We start from the raw sequence: 12,987 nt of genomic DNA on the forward strand, positions 1-12,987 counted from the left end.
GAGATCAGCGATTGCAGGATGCCAAGGTCACTAATTTATTCCGATTATTAAAAAAAAGAACACATCTGAAATCAAATCGCAGCCTTATTCAGTTCCTTTTTGGGGAGGACTAAGATGATAGAAATAGTCAACCTCGATGCACCCAGTGAGATTAAAACAGAAGCAGCCTTTCAACCTACCTGAAGGCTTTCACAAAGTTTGAACCATTGTCCGTGATGAAAATGCATATCTTGTACAGAATCTTGGACTCCACAAATACTGCGTGGAGCTCTGTCGCAATTACGTCGTAGGTGTGACGACCTGAGAGCCTTTGGTACACAAGCGCTCCGGATCTTCTTTCCAGATACTGTTCATCTATAAAGTGAACCGTCTCACCCAGGAAGCTTCTATGAAAATTGAAGAAAAAAAGAATGGCCAATCTTACAACTAGTGATATCAGTTGGGTCATTAGAATCAAGGGACCTCTACTAGTTCGCAACTGCCACACCAATTACGCGTATGCAAATATTCCGGCTGCATTGCATTGCGAGCGTTGCTTGGCATGGTTAGAAACCATTGTTGTATATTTGAGAATCCACCTCGACTAGATAGGAACGTCGGCAACCCTTTCAATAAGAAGCATTTAAGTTAGATCTGCTTCTTGAGCCTTGACTTACTCGGATTCCTATGTCTTCTTTTTCCTTTTTGTTTTGTTTACCAAAAAACGCAAGATTACCGTGCGACACAAGATGCATATTATGCTTACTCACTTGTTTAAAACTAAAACATTTTGTTTGTTTGTTAATTTTGCTTACACAATTTGCTTACGTGGCCTACGAAATATATCATAAACGACTGTTTTTCCGTGTTCTGCATTTTGCAAATTCGACGAAGCGACACAGTTTCGCAAATATTTCGCAGGTACATTTCGCTGCAACCTGTGACATGTAATGTACCCATATCTACAGGGTTACAAAATCTCCTACTAAATTGTATGTTGTTTTATGAGATCGAGGAAATATCGCATATTAGGACCTTGCAAAAAGCAAACATGCAGTTGGCTGTTTAAAGCCTACACTAAAAGCCTCCCCTGTTTGAGGCTTTCCAGCAGTCAGCTGTGCAGCAGACCGTCGATTCCTTCTCCAAGGTGGCGATGAGGGACGCTTTTTGCTCTGTGTAGAGGATGTCGATCTGATTGACCAGTGACTTACTGTTCATCACCGTTGCCGATGGCTGCATTGCGTTAATCAAGCACCGGAACTGTTCATTTTCAATGACTGAAAAGCACTGCACGTCGGAGGCTACAAACTTCACAGTTAACCTGTCTAAACAACTTTGTGGTAGAGCCTTGGGTCGAATAGTTGCTGCAAGACAGGACTCCAGTGTCTGTGTGAAGCTGTTGCCCGCATGCCTTTTGTCTACCATGGTGGGCCATGCTCGGCTTTTATCATCTTGGAGTCGAACTCCTTAAGTGCAGTCAAATGTTTTTTCTGCCCAGAAGGAAAGTTTAAGTTCAGTACAGTAATTTTAACTTAATCGGCATAATTCACTACGTACAATGAAACAGACACGCGAAACCGGAATCCTGTCATTTACAATGTTGAAACTTACCTCTAGATGTTTCCGCAGGTTTGACGAAGACGTCTTGCTAGTAGAGTACTCTTTTTTGCAAATGCTGCAGAACACCGTAATATTTGCCGCCGTCGTCTTCAACAAGGGAAAATATTCGCAGTAGGAAGACCAAGGCAACAGCTGCTCCAAGTCGACAGGGATGACTTCCGAACAGAAAGAGGAGGAATGCTGTGCCTGGCTCCTCTGCGGTGCTAGCGCTTTTTATAAGGATGTACCACCGTCTCGTGGCACCAGTAGTTCACCATCGCAGATGTGACGCTTTGATAAAAGTCCGGTATCCCAAAAGCCGGGTGAATTCATGATTGTCAAGGTTTACTTCAACTGAACTATTATTAACAAAATTCCCTGTTGTCCAGCTGTCTTCAACAAGTTCTTTCTACAAACGCCTTGAATGCGTGATTTCGCTAACGTTTTCTTTTGCACCCTTCATCATTTACTGCCCATTTTGCTAAAGTCGCTTTACAATTCCTGCATCGTCTGCAGGTGGGCTGTTCTTGAGTTTTGCCAATGCGTACCTTGATGTATAACGACGGGGCTTGAAAAAGTGTTGGTATGTCCAGAGTACGCTTGACTCTCCGAACAGGGTCTGATACACCTTGAACATAGGGAATACACACAATGGACGTCTTGTGCAGGGGAACACGTTAATGCTTTGGAACGACGGCAATATCCTAGGACGTTTATTATAACGATACCCAGAAGACTTGCAGGCAGAAGTGCGTGCTAAGAGGAACGAGGAGTTTGTAATGAGTGAAGAGGACGTTCATTGAGTATTTTCCCCAGATTCTTCAAGGTGCATCAGACCCTGTTCAGAAAGCTTTGCGTTCGTTGTGAATACAAACCGTTTCTAAGCCTCATTATATCTTGGGACACGTGTTCTCAAAACGAACAAGAAGTATGCTAAATCTCTTATGTGCCTGCTGACCATCTGAAAGGGGGCTGGCAGACCAGCGGCGGCATGAGTCACTCTGCGGAAAAAGAAAGTGCTCGGCAAGCGCAGGGGCAGAACATAGCAGACAAAATCCGACAAGCATAGCCTTCACGCTTTTATGCGCATGTGCCACGTTTACAAATCTCGCCACCAGTTTGCGCCACGCGGGCCGTGGCCACGCATTCGCGTGTTCTCCTTAACAGTGGACCGTACTGTACATATATTGCTCCCTTTGTAGGATGTGCATGCAGAAGTGCCTGCATATCCTACAAGAAGAGCAATATATGTACAGGCCCTTTGTCCATCACCAGCGAATGATCCCTGGAAAGCGCTCCCTGGAAGGGCTCCCTGGAACGCGCTAAAGAAACCAAGAAACCAACAACAGGGCCCGACGACGGTCCTGCTACTTAAATTACAACTTTCCACTTGAACAGCCACTTTATTTCCGTACACACAGCACCACTTTCCATCAAATATGGAAACACAGATTATACAATGGAATGACTGAGGCCTTCTTACAAATTTCGACGATATCCAAGAACTTCTACACAGACACTTGCCAAAAGGGCTGTGTGTACAGAAAACACTAAAAATCTAAACACACCAACTTTCTACGCAGTTACATTATTTTTCGGAAGGACCGCGGTGATGCCGTGGCATTATCTGGAGGTGTAGCTGTTATAGTTAAGCAAGGTTTAGCATGTAAACACTTAAAACTCCAAACGTCTCTTGAGGCAGTGGCTGTTCGAGTAGTGCTTCTAAGCAAATTCGTCATCATTTGCTCTATATGCATACCTCCACATTTTCAACTACACAAACATGAATTCCAGTCCTTGATAGATTAACTTCCCGAACCCTATCTTGTTCCAGGGGACTTTAATGCACATAGCAGGCTATGGGGTGAATCTCGTTGTGATGCCCGAGGTGGACTGATTGAACAATTTCTTCTCTCTTCCAGCACGTGTCTCCTGAATCGAAAAGAACCAGCCTATTATAACCTCGCTAACAATACCTATTCCTCTATAGACCTAAGCATAGTATCTCCATCGCTCGTGCCCCTACTTCACTGGAAAGTCATCACCAATCCCTACTGAAGTGACCATTTTCTCGTAGTTTTGAGCACACCTACATCAACTGAATGCCCGACCCAGGTTCCCAAATGGCAATTAAGCAAAGCCGACTGGGAACATTTTATACCATCACTCAATTAAATTGGCACGACATGCGTACTTTAAGCATTGATGCGGCTGTCAACTACTTCACAGTGTTTCTGATTGATGGAGCAACAAATTGCATCCCACAAACAAATGGACACTCTGGAAAACGACGCGTGCCATGGTGGAACTCGGAGTGCCGAAATGCGCGCAAGCAGCAAAACAAAGCATGGAGGTTGCTTCGAAACTCACCGACAGCCGAAAATCTTGACATTTTTAAGAAAATGAAGTCTCAGGCCAAGAGAATGCATTGGCAGGCCAGAAGGGAAAGTTGGCACAAGTTTTTATCAGGGATCAATTCATATACCCAAGAGGCTAAAGTCTGGAACATGGTTGGTAGAGTAGCAGGAAGACAAGTGCATTCACTCCCACTTGTAAACACACAGGGTGACAGCCTGGAAGATCAGGCGAACTTCCTCGGTGCACACAACGAGCAGGTGTCTAGCTCGTCACACCATACTGAAGATTTTCAAAGATATAAAGCAAAAATAGAAAAGCAGAAACTAGAATGCAAGTGTACAAAATACAAGGCATACAACCAACCTTTCAACTTAGCTGAGCTACAAACATCACTCAACTCCTGCAGTAATTCTGCCCCAGGCCACGACCATGTCATGTAGGAAATGTTGAAAAACCTGCCGCTCAAAACGCGAAAAACTTCACTCTCCCTATGCAATGCTATCTGGCTTTCTGGCACCATTCCTACTTCCTGGAAAGAGGCTATTGTTATCCCTATTTTGAAACAGGGCAAGGAACCTTCCTCAGTTGCGAGTTATAGGCCCATTGCACTGACCAACTGCCTTTGTAAACTTTTCGAAAAAATGATAAATCGCCGACTTTCACATTTCCTTGAAACACACAATCTACTCGACCATTCCCAGTGTGGGTTTCGAGAGGGTGGATCCATCATCGACCATCTGGTGTGTATCAAGGCACAGATACGAGACGCCTTCGTCCACAAACAATACTTCCTCTCTGTGTTTTTGGATATCGAGAAGGCTTACGACACAACATGGCGTTTTGGCATATTAATAGACTTGTCTCACCTGGGTGTGCGCGGTAGAATGCATTCCATAATTGAGAGTTACTTGTCCAATCGCACATTCGGTGTCTGCGTGGGGAATGTTCTCTCCTAAACATTTGTTCAAGAAACGGGAGTACCGCAAGGCGGTGTACACTTTTTATTATCAAAATGAATTCCTTGCACCTGTCCATCCCCCGCAATATGTTCTACTGTGCATATGTCGATGACGTCCAGCTTGGCTTTAAGTCATGCACCCTGGCAATGTGTGAGCGGCAGGTTCAGCAAGGTCTCCAAATGGGCAGAAGAAAATGGATTCCGACTGAACCCACAAAAAAGCACATGTGTCTTGTTCTCTCGAAAGAGAGGCATGCACTCAGAACCTGACATTCAAATGAATGGTCAACGTCTGTCTATTAATGCCGAGCATAAATTCTTAGGTGAAATCTTGGACCTCAAGCTAACCTTCATACCGCAAATCAAGTATTTAAAAACAAAATGTGTAAAAGCCATGAATGTTCTGAAAGTGTTGTCACGTACTACGTGGGGTAGCGACAGGCAATGTCTCATGAATTTGTATAGAAGCCTCATTCGCACCCGCTTAGATTATGGGGCGGTTGTTCATCAGTCAGCGACTCAAAGTGCTTTGAAGATGCTGAATTTCGTGCACAATTTGGGCATCCGCCCTTCTACGGGAGCTTTTCGCACCAGCGCTGCAGAAAGCCTTTACGTTGAGTCAAATGAGTGGTCGCTTTATCTGCAGAGAACTTACATGTCCTTTGTGTATTTCCTTAAGGTTAAAGCAGAGAAGCACCCCTCATACTCTACTATTAATGATCTGTCGAGCTCCATTCTGTTTCAAAACAGGCCTTTGTTGAGGCAACCCTACTCAGTTCGCCTGAAGGGTCTAGCTGAGGAAACTGGCGTGTCACTTGAACACAGTTTAATGGCTCCTGTAGCATACCCGCCACCATGGCAGTGGCAGACTATAGACTGCGATGTGTCTTTCCTAGAAGTTACTAAACATGCGCCCAATGCCCATATCCAGTCATACTTTCTAGAACTTCAACACAAATACACACGTCCTGAGTTCTTTACATATGCCTCCAAGTCTAACTCCTCTGTGTCCTACGCTGCTGGCGGCCCATTCTTTTCGGATGCTGGCCCTCTACATTCAGACACAAGTATCTTCACAGCGGAAGCTTACGCGATATTTGTGGTGGCCAAACACATCAAACAATTACAACTACAAAAAGTAGTAATTTATACGGACTCCCTCAGTGTGGTAACAGCTCTGCAAACTATTAAAAAACGAAAAAATCCTGTCCTCGTCTCACTTTACTCTATTTTATGCACACTCTACACACTCAAACAACATGTTGTAGTGTGCTGGGTGCCAGGGCACCGTGAGATCCAAGGCAACGTGATGGCGGATCAGCTTGCTGCATTGTTCCACGAAAGCACTGCCACTACACCTATATCAATCCTAGCCCTAAATCTTAAGCCATCTCTCAAACGAAAGCTCAAGGACTACGGGCAGAGCAAGTGGGATAGACACACACGAAACAAACTACACAATATTAAGCCACACCTTGGTCACTGGCCGCCAGTATCAAAATCACGTCGTACAGAAGTAACAATGACGAGGCTCAGGATAGGACACACATATATGACATACTCATATCTTTTGTCCGGTGGCGATCCACCATTGTGTGACAGATGTGGTGAATCAATAACAGTTCTTCACATTTTAATCCAGTGCGAACAATTAGACACTCTGAGAAGACAACACTTTCCATTACCCTACCGACAACATATGCCATTACACCCTGCAATGTTCCTCGGTAGGGAACCACTGTGCACTCATAAATCGTTGCTAGCTTTTTTAAGAGATGCCCTTTTCTACCATGTAATATACCCAGGCATTGCGTAGCGTGACCTCTAAAGAGAGGTTGCTGCTGCAGTGACTACATTTAAAAGCACTTGCCTCGCAGCCCTTGGACACAAGGGCGCTGATGAGGCACTTGTGCTAGTGCCAAATATTTTTACACATGCTTTTATTATCAAAACCATTTGTCACCCATTTTTACTGTACATATCACACCACTGTCATGATTTTAATACTTATGCTTTTACCAGCGTTATCGCGAGGAATTTCAAGTCCTCTATACAGCCACGCAACATATCATTGTCTACATCTCTAGTCATTGAAATGGCGCTCTTTGGCCATCAATTGGCCCTTGCGCCATAAAGCACCACACATCAAGCATACTCTGTCACCATCGATGTTTGTATGCATTCTCTCTTGCCATTTTCCCTGCTGATTGCTAATTACATTCGTGGTTATTGGCGAAACAGGAAAGTTCTCTTGGCGCCTCAAGGAGCACCAACATGACGTCATTAATAACAGCCACACGACAGATGCATGAACGTAATCGCATCATTGACTGGGACAACGCCGCTGTCATCGCCAAAGAAAAAACGTGTCATCCCGCCGGTTTCTAGAATCTCTCTTCATCGAGTCACAGATGCAATGAATAGGACAGCACGGACTATGCCGGTTATCTATACGCGCACGTTGCGTCACCTACTGGCTATGTAATTGACGATTACTTCTAGTCCAGCTCAGTGAACAAGTAACTTGTATGCATTTCCTAAACTTCGGGTCATCAGACTTGGTCAGTGACCCTCTTTCATCTCAACTCTGTAGGAAGGACAGTGCAGCACTGCTTCACTTTCGCATGCAGTGTTGTTGAGAGGCAAGTGAAGTGGAGAGGGAGTAAATGTTAAAAGTCATCAAACACGTACGTCATCTTCTAAGAGCCGCAGTACAAAAGACATGCATGTATATCATATCCTGTGAAAAAAAAAAACTGCCTTTTCGATCATTTCTATTGGTTGGCATGTGCTGCTGCACTGTGGGAATATGTGGAATTCTTTTTCCTTGCGCCAATATCTCTGTTTTCTTGCTTTAAAACAGCAATGCACCGTCTAGTTTCGATTTTGTTCTGTGGCTGCCTTCTGCTTGTTGCACCCGGAGAACTGGTGACTTTCCCGTTTAGAATCTTTGAAAAGGTGACCTGTTTGTTACTACACCATTTATTTTTTCCCAGCACACGATTATGCCTGTTATCGTGCATTTCCTGTTAAGGGGACTCGCAAAAACTGCACTTCTCTTTGGCATTAGGACAGAGAAATATGATCAGACTTGTTTTCGTTGTCCGGGCGTGCTCACAACTGAAGTAGACATACTACTTTAGTAGTATGTCTACTTTAGTAGTATGCTTTAGTAGTATACTACTTTAGTAGTATGTAAGAAGACATACTCCTAAAGACCACAATCATTTTTTCGTCTTATCAGAAGTGCCCACCAAAACCAATGCTAAAATGCTTAGTACCCATAAATATGTTGCTTGAAAATGCTGAATGAAGTATACTTAAAATAGGACGGAAAGGAATAAGAAAAAGCATTTATCAGGCTCGGCTCAATAAAAACTATCTTTTTGAGTAAAGTATTTAGACTAATCTAGCAAGTACTCATTTTTGAGAGTTCATAATAAATATGCTCATGAATAATTTGCTGCCACATCTTAATAATAAAGCTGTAGCTCGACCCTATTTTGACGATTATAAAAGGATAAAAAGGGAGAGACAAGCACAATTTTTTTTTCAAAGAATGGAAAACTTATTCTTCTGGCTGTCAACCTTCCGAGAGGCTGTTTCATTAGCTTTGCTATCGCTTTTGGATACGCCTCCATTGGATACCGCTACCTTGACAAAGCCCAGTATATTCCAAGTTCTTATAAAAGTCAGTAAGATTTTCTTTGAGGTACGGATATTTTCACATTTTCAGCCCGCAGTAACTTTCCTAAATGGTATGCAGGTGAAAATCTGCATTTATGCTTCTCCTGGTCGCAAGCCTCAGGCACGCTAAAAGACATGACACAGCTATATTTAGTGTGCAAAATGGCTTTCCTTTGTCGTGCACTTTCATAATGAAAATGGCGCATCGCAATTTGCTGCGTTTTACTGGGAACAGATATGACACGCACTGGCCCTATGCAAAACAACGCAAAGTGACCACAACATGTGCTCGGGTGCTATTATGTGATGGCGATGAGACTGCATCTTATTCCTCTAATGGGAGTGCTAGTGCCGCATATGTGGTTTTGGTTTTATCTGATATAATGCACAGACAATGTTTGTTCCAGTTTTCACTTTCATTTGACTGTCCTCCTTTTCTTGCATTTTCTTCTTTAGTCAAGCTCTTATGTTCATCTGTTCTCCACTGTACTCCGGTTCAGGAAATGAAGAACGTGAGGAAAATACAAAAGGACGATCGCTCTTTGTTGGTGTCTTTGCTGATAAAGCTGGCCCTTTCTCCACCTACAGGCTAGAAGTGATGGAGATACAAGCTTTATGCGCTGACCTCCCTTTCCCACGTATCTCGTTTTCTCCCTCCACGTGACAACTCTCTTTCGATTTGCTCCGAGTCTTTGTGCCAAGAAGTTTTTTTTTTTTTTCATTTTTCTTTCGCTTTTTCATCTGAATGCCCCAATCAAGACTATAATGTTCGTTGCGCAGAATGCCTGTCATTGTTGATCACTGGCAGAGTTTGTCTTAACAGAAAAGGCCTGTTATGTGGTTCGTCTCAAGCAGATTTTTTTTTTTGCATTGATGCGAAACCAAACAAACACTCCCTTGTTGTTTGTCTTAAGCAATAATTCGTCTTAACAGAGTTTGTTTTAGTTTGTTTTCGCTATGGAAGTGCGCACCAGTTTCTCTGCCGCAAGTGAGTTTAGCAGCTATTCGTCTGAAGTGCCACTTGACTGATAAATCAGAATCTGATTTAGTAAATGAGAACCCATCATACGGGGACTACAAGTTAAAATTCGGGTGAAGAGTTAACAACTTCTTAGAAGCATGCTCAGGGAGACAATGCTGACTGTATCAAAAGTGGCTTTTCTTCCCGTGTTTCCACTTAACACCACTTCGTGCACTTAATTTTGCACACTTGTGAACAATCATCATCATCATCATCAGCCTGACTATGTCCACTGCAGGACAAAGGCCTCTCCCATGTTCCACCAGTTAACCCGGTCCTGTGCTTGCTGCTGTCAATTTATACCCGCAAACTTCTTAATCTCATCTGCCCACCTAACCTTCTGTCTCCCCCTAGCCCGCTTCCCTTCTCTGGGAATCCAGTTAGTTACCCTTAATGACCAGCGGTTATCCTGTCTACGCGCTACATGCCCGGCCCATGTCCATTTCCTCTTCTTTATTTCAACTATGATATCCTTAACCCCCGTTTGTCCCCTAATCCATTCTGCTGTCTTCTTGTCTCTCAAGGTTACACCTAACATTTTTCTTTCCATTGCTGGCTGCGTCGTCCTCAATTTAAGCTGAACCCTCTTTGTAAGTCTCCAGGTTTCTGCTCCGTAGCTAAGTACCGGCAAGATACAGCTGTTATATACCTTCCTCTTGAGGGATAGTGGCAATCTACCTGTCATAATTTGAGAGTGCTTGTGAACAATACAAACGTTTAATTCAACTCTTAATTTTTAAAGTCGCATAGTTTTTTTTTTGTCAAATTTATCTTGCTGTTACTAATAAGCCATGTGTACGCAACAACACAAATGATCCTTTTATTGCTCATGATGCTTCTCCTCGATCCCCCCTCACAACCTTCACTAACACTGATGCAGTGAAAGGTTATCTCCTCAGACAGTTTACTCTTTGCCAACATTTGCATATCCAGTTGTGCCCATCGGACTTGCTAATACTTCTAGAGATGCACGGCACAGCAGCCACTCCTTACCCTCAATCTCCACACTCGTTCGTAGCAGAATTACCTTAGTTGAGAATGATTTCCACGACACTACTCAGAACATCTTTTCATTGAACTTCTCCTGCACGCAAGCACACAAGCAGCATCTTCATCTTCAAAAAACGCGCCGCCCCTGCACCATAGCCACTTTCTCACACTCTTCAAAAAGGCTCTAAACGCTGCAGGCAGCAGGCTGCCCTTTGCAATCGGCGTTTACATCAACCTCTCATAGATTGGCTGTGGTTATTAACACTGTTCCACTGTGGGTTGTAAACTGTGGCAGGGCACCCATGATGTTTCCCCTCGCGTTTATTACCAACTCTGCTTTCCCCACACACCTTGGCACCTCCACTGTGGGGAGTCTCAAAGCAGCAAGCGCCAACGTTCCTGGAGTGAATGGACACAGCAAACGCGGTCGGACCAAACCAAACATCGTGCATTTATTTAACTGTCTTTAGAACGACAATATTGTCAGCCGAATTTTCACATCAATTGTGATCCACATGCTTAACAACCTTACACAATATTACACAACACTCAATAACATGACAAGCACAAGGTGGTGTTGCTAACGCCTGACCCACCACAAGGGCTCCTGGCGTGCAACCCGCGGTGCCGTGCACCGGGGACCAATGCGAGAGATAACGATTCGCGCTGACCGCCACCCACCAAGAAGAACCGCTTCTCTTTCCTCTGCCACAACCAAAGCTTGCCCCCAGGTGTCATCGCCGGCGCTATTATTTTAACGATGATGATGATGATGTTGGTGGTGATAACAACTGCTCGCGAGCACAACGCCATCTACCGCTCGGTGGTTGTGACCCCTAAATGTGGCCGATGTGCGAGACACGTGCACCACGCAGCCTAAACAAATATACAGGAAGTGTTAGCACCCCCACAACTGCAAGAAACACAATGGCTTATCATTGTTCATCAAGAACGTAGAGGACATTCAATGGCGGAGTACTCTGTATGACCTTGGTAGTGATCTCTTGATCCTTGAAATCACTTCACACCTCACAGCACCAATGACAAGAACAAGGTAGCTCACATAGGTGGACCGGGATGCTGTCTGCAAGGATCGTACTTCAGAGGCGACAGACACCCAATTTCCAAAATGGTTCTTGGTCTCAAAAACTCCAGTTTGACACTGTGCTGGCCACACGCACTATCCAGACTAATGCTCGAACTGTTTATCCTCACTCACTGTTGGAGCCAATGACTTAACAAGACTCTGGAAAACGGTAACAGTTCTCAATACACACAGAAAGGAACACTTTCATGTGCTCATTCAATAACAGTGGGTGGAGCTTTGTAGCTATCTCGATGGGCAGCTGCACCTCTCCCACTAGTTGAAAACCCTCAAGCTTGTTCTCAACAACACCAATAATGACAACAGCAAGAAAAACTCGCCAAACTTCTATTAACAGAAACCAAGGCACGTTGCCAAGACCGCATACTAGAAAAAGAAGTGCTTTTATGAAGGATGGGGGCTCATAAACAAAAGAACACAATGAAGTTCAAATGGGCCCTCTGTGTCTGTGTCGGTCTCTCTCTCGTCTTTTTAATTTTATTTTGTGGACAAAAGCCGCGTGTGGATGCGTCTTACTCTTTTTGCATGCATAGAGCTCTCTTTTTTGCCACTACTGGCGAGAAACGATATACGCTGATGCAGAGATTGACTCCAGTGCAAGCCAGCTGCGAAATCGCACCTAACTTCGACAAATCGATGGACTGAAGGCCAAAAGAGAAGCCCGAGGAGCAGGCAACACCAAGGCAATCCAGGAACCCCCATCTCTTCTGAATACGCCAAATGTTGGCATTCCCCAGCCTTAAAGGCACGCATGATCGTCTTTCTTCAAGTAGCAGTGGGCTATCAAAGGATGACAATGAGACAGAGGAACACATACCAAAGGGTGGGTTAAAAGCTTAAGGCGGCGATCCCACTCCGGCGTCACAAACACACCGTTTCTGTTACTTTTCCAACTGTTGCGATGGCTGTTCTTCCTGCTTCATATAGTTAACTTATATATCATTGAAGAGATTGATCTTTGTACATTCGAAACATATCTATTAAAAACAAGTCACCCTTTAGTACTTCGGTGTGGAAAGCCAGGAATAAGTGCTAGTTACAAAATTTTGGGCTGACTATGCCCCAGCAGTGACCATTTCCTGTCATTTCCTGAGAAATCTGCTACAGTTACAGCACTGTTCTTTTAACAGCACTTTCTAGGCATATTTATCTATTTCCCGAACATAGCAAATTAATGTCGGACTTCTACTTTATAGCTGACCAGCTTTTGAAAACGAACAAATTTAGTAACTTTCGCTGCAGACTGCTCGATAACTGTTCGCTAGAAAAAAATTTATTTTCGGGGCATAT

General features: G+C 44.0%; 1 protein-coding gene and 1 pseudogene across 2 annotated transcripts in view; one reads left to right on the plus strand and one right to left on the minus strand.

Annotated features, from left to right (window-relative positions):
- Der-2 (Derlin 2) overlaps window positions 1–12,987 on the plus strand; it is a 126,749-nt gene that overhangs the window by 6,363 nt on the left and 107,399 nt on the right. The window lies entirely within an intron of this gene.
- LOC142802617 (uncharacterized) lies at window positions 487–11,330 on the minus strand (annotated as a pseudogene).

The sequence above is a fragment of the Rhipicephalus microplus genome, chromosome 3 (assembly GCF_043290135.1).
Source record: "Rhipicephalus microplus isolate Deutch F79 chromosome 3, USDA_Rmic, whole genome shotgun sequence".
In the NCBI taxonomy this organism is placed as follows: Eukaryota; Metazoa; Arthropoda; class Arachnida; order Ixodida; family Ixodidae; genus Rhipicephalus; species Rhipicephalus microplus.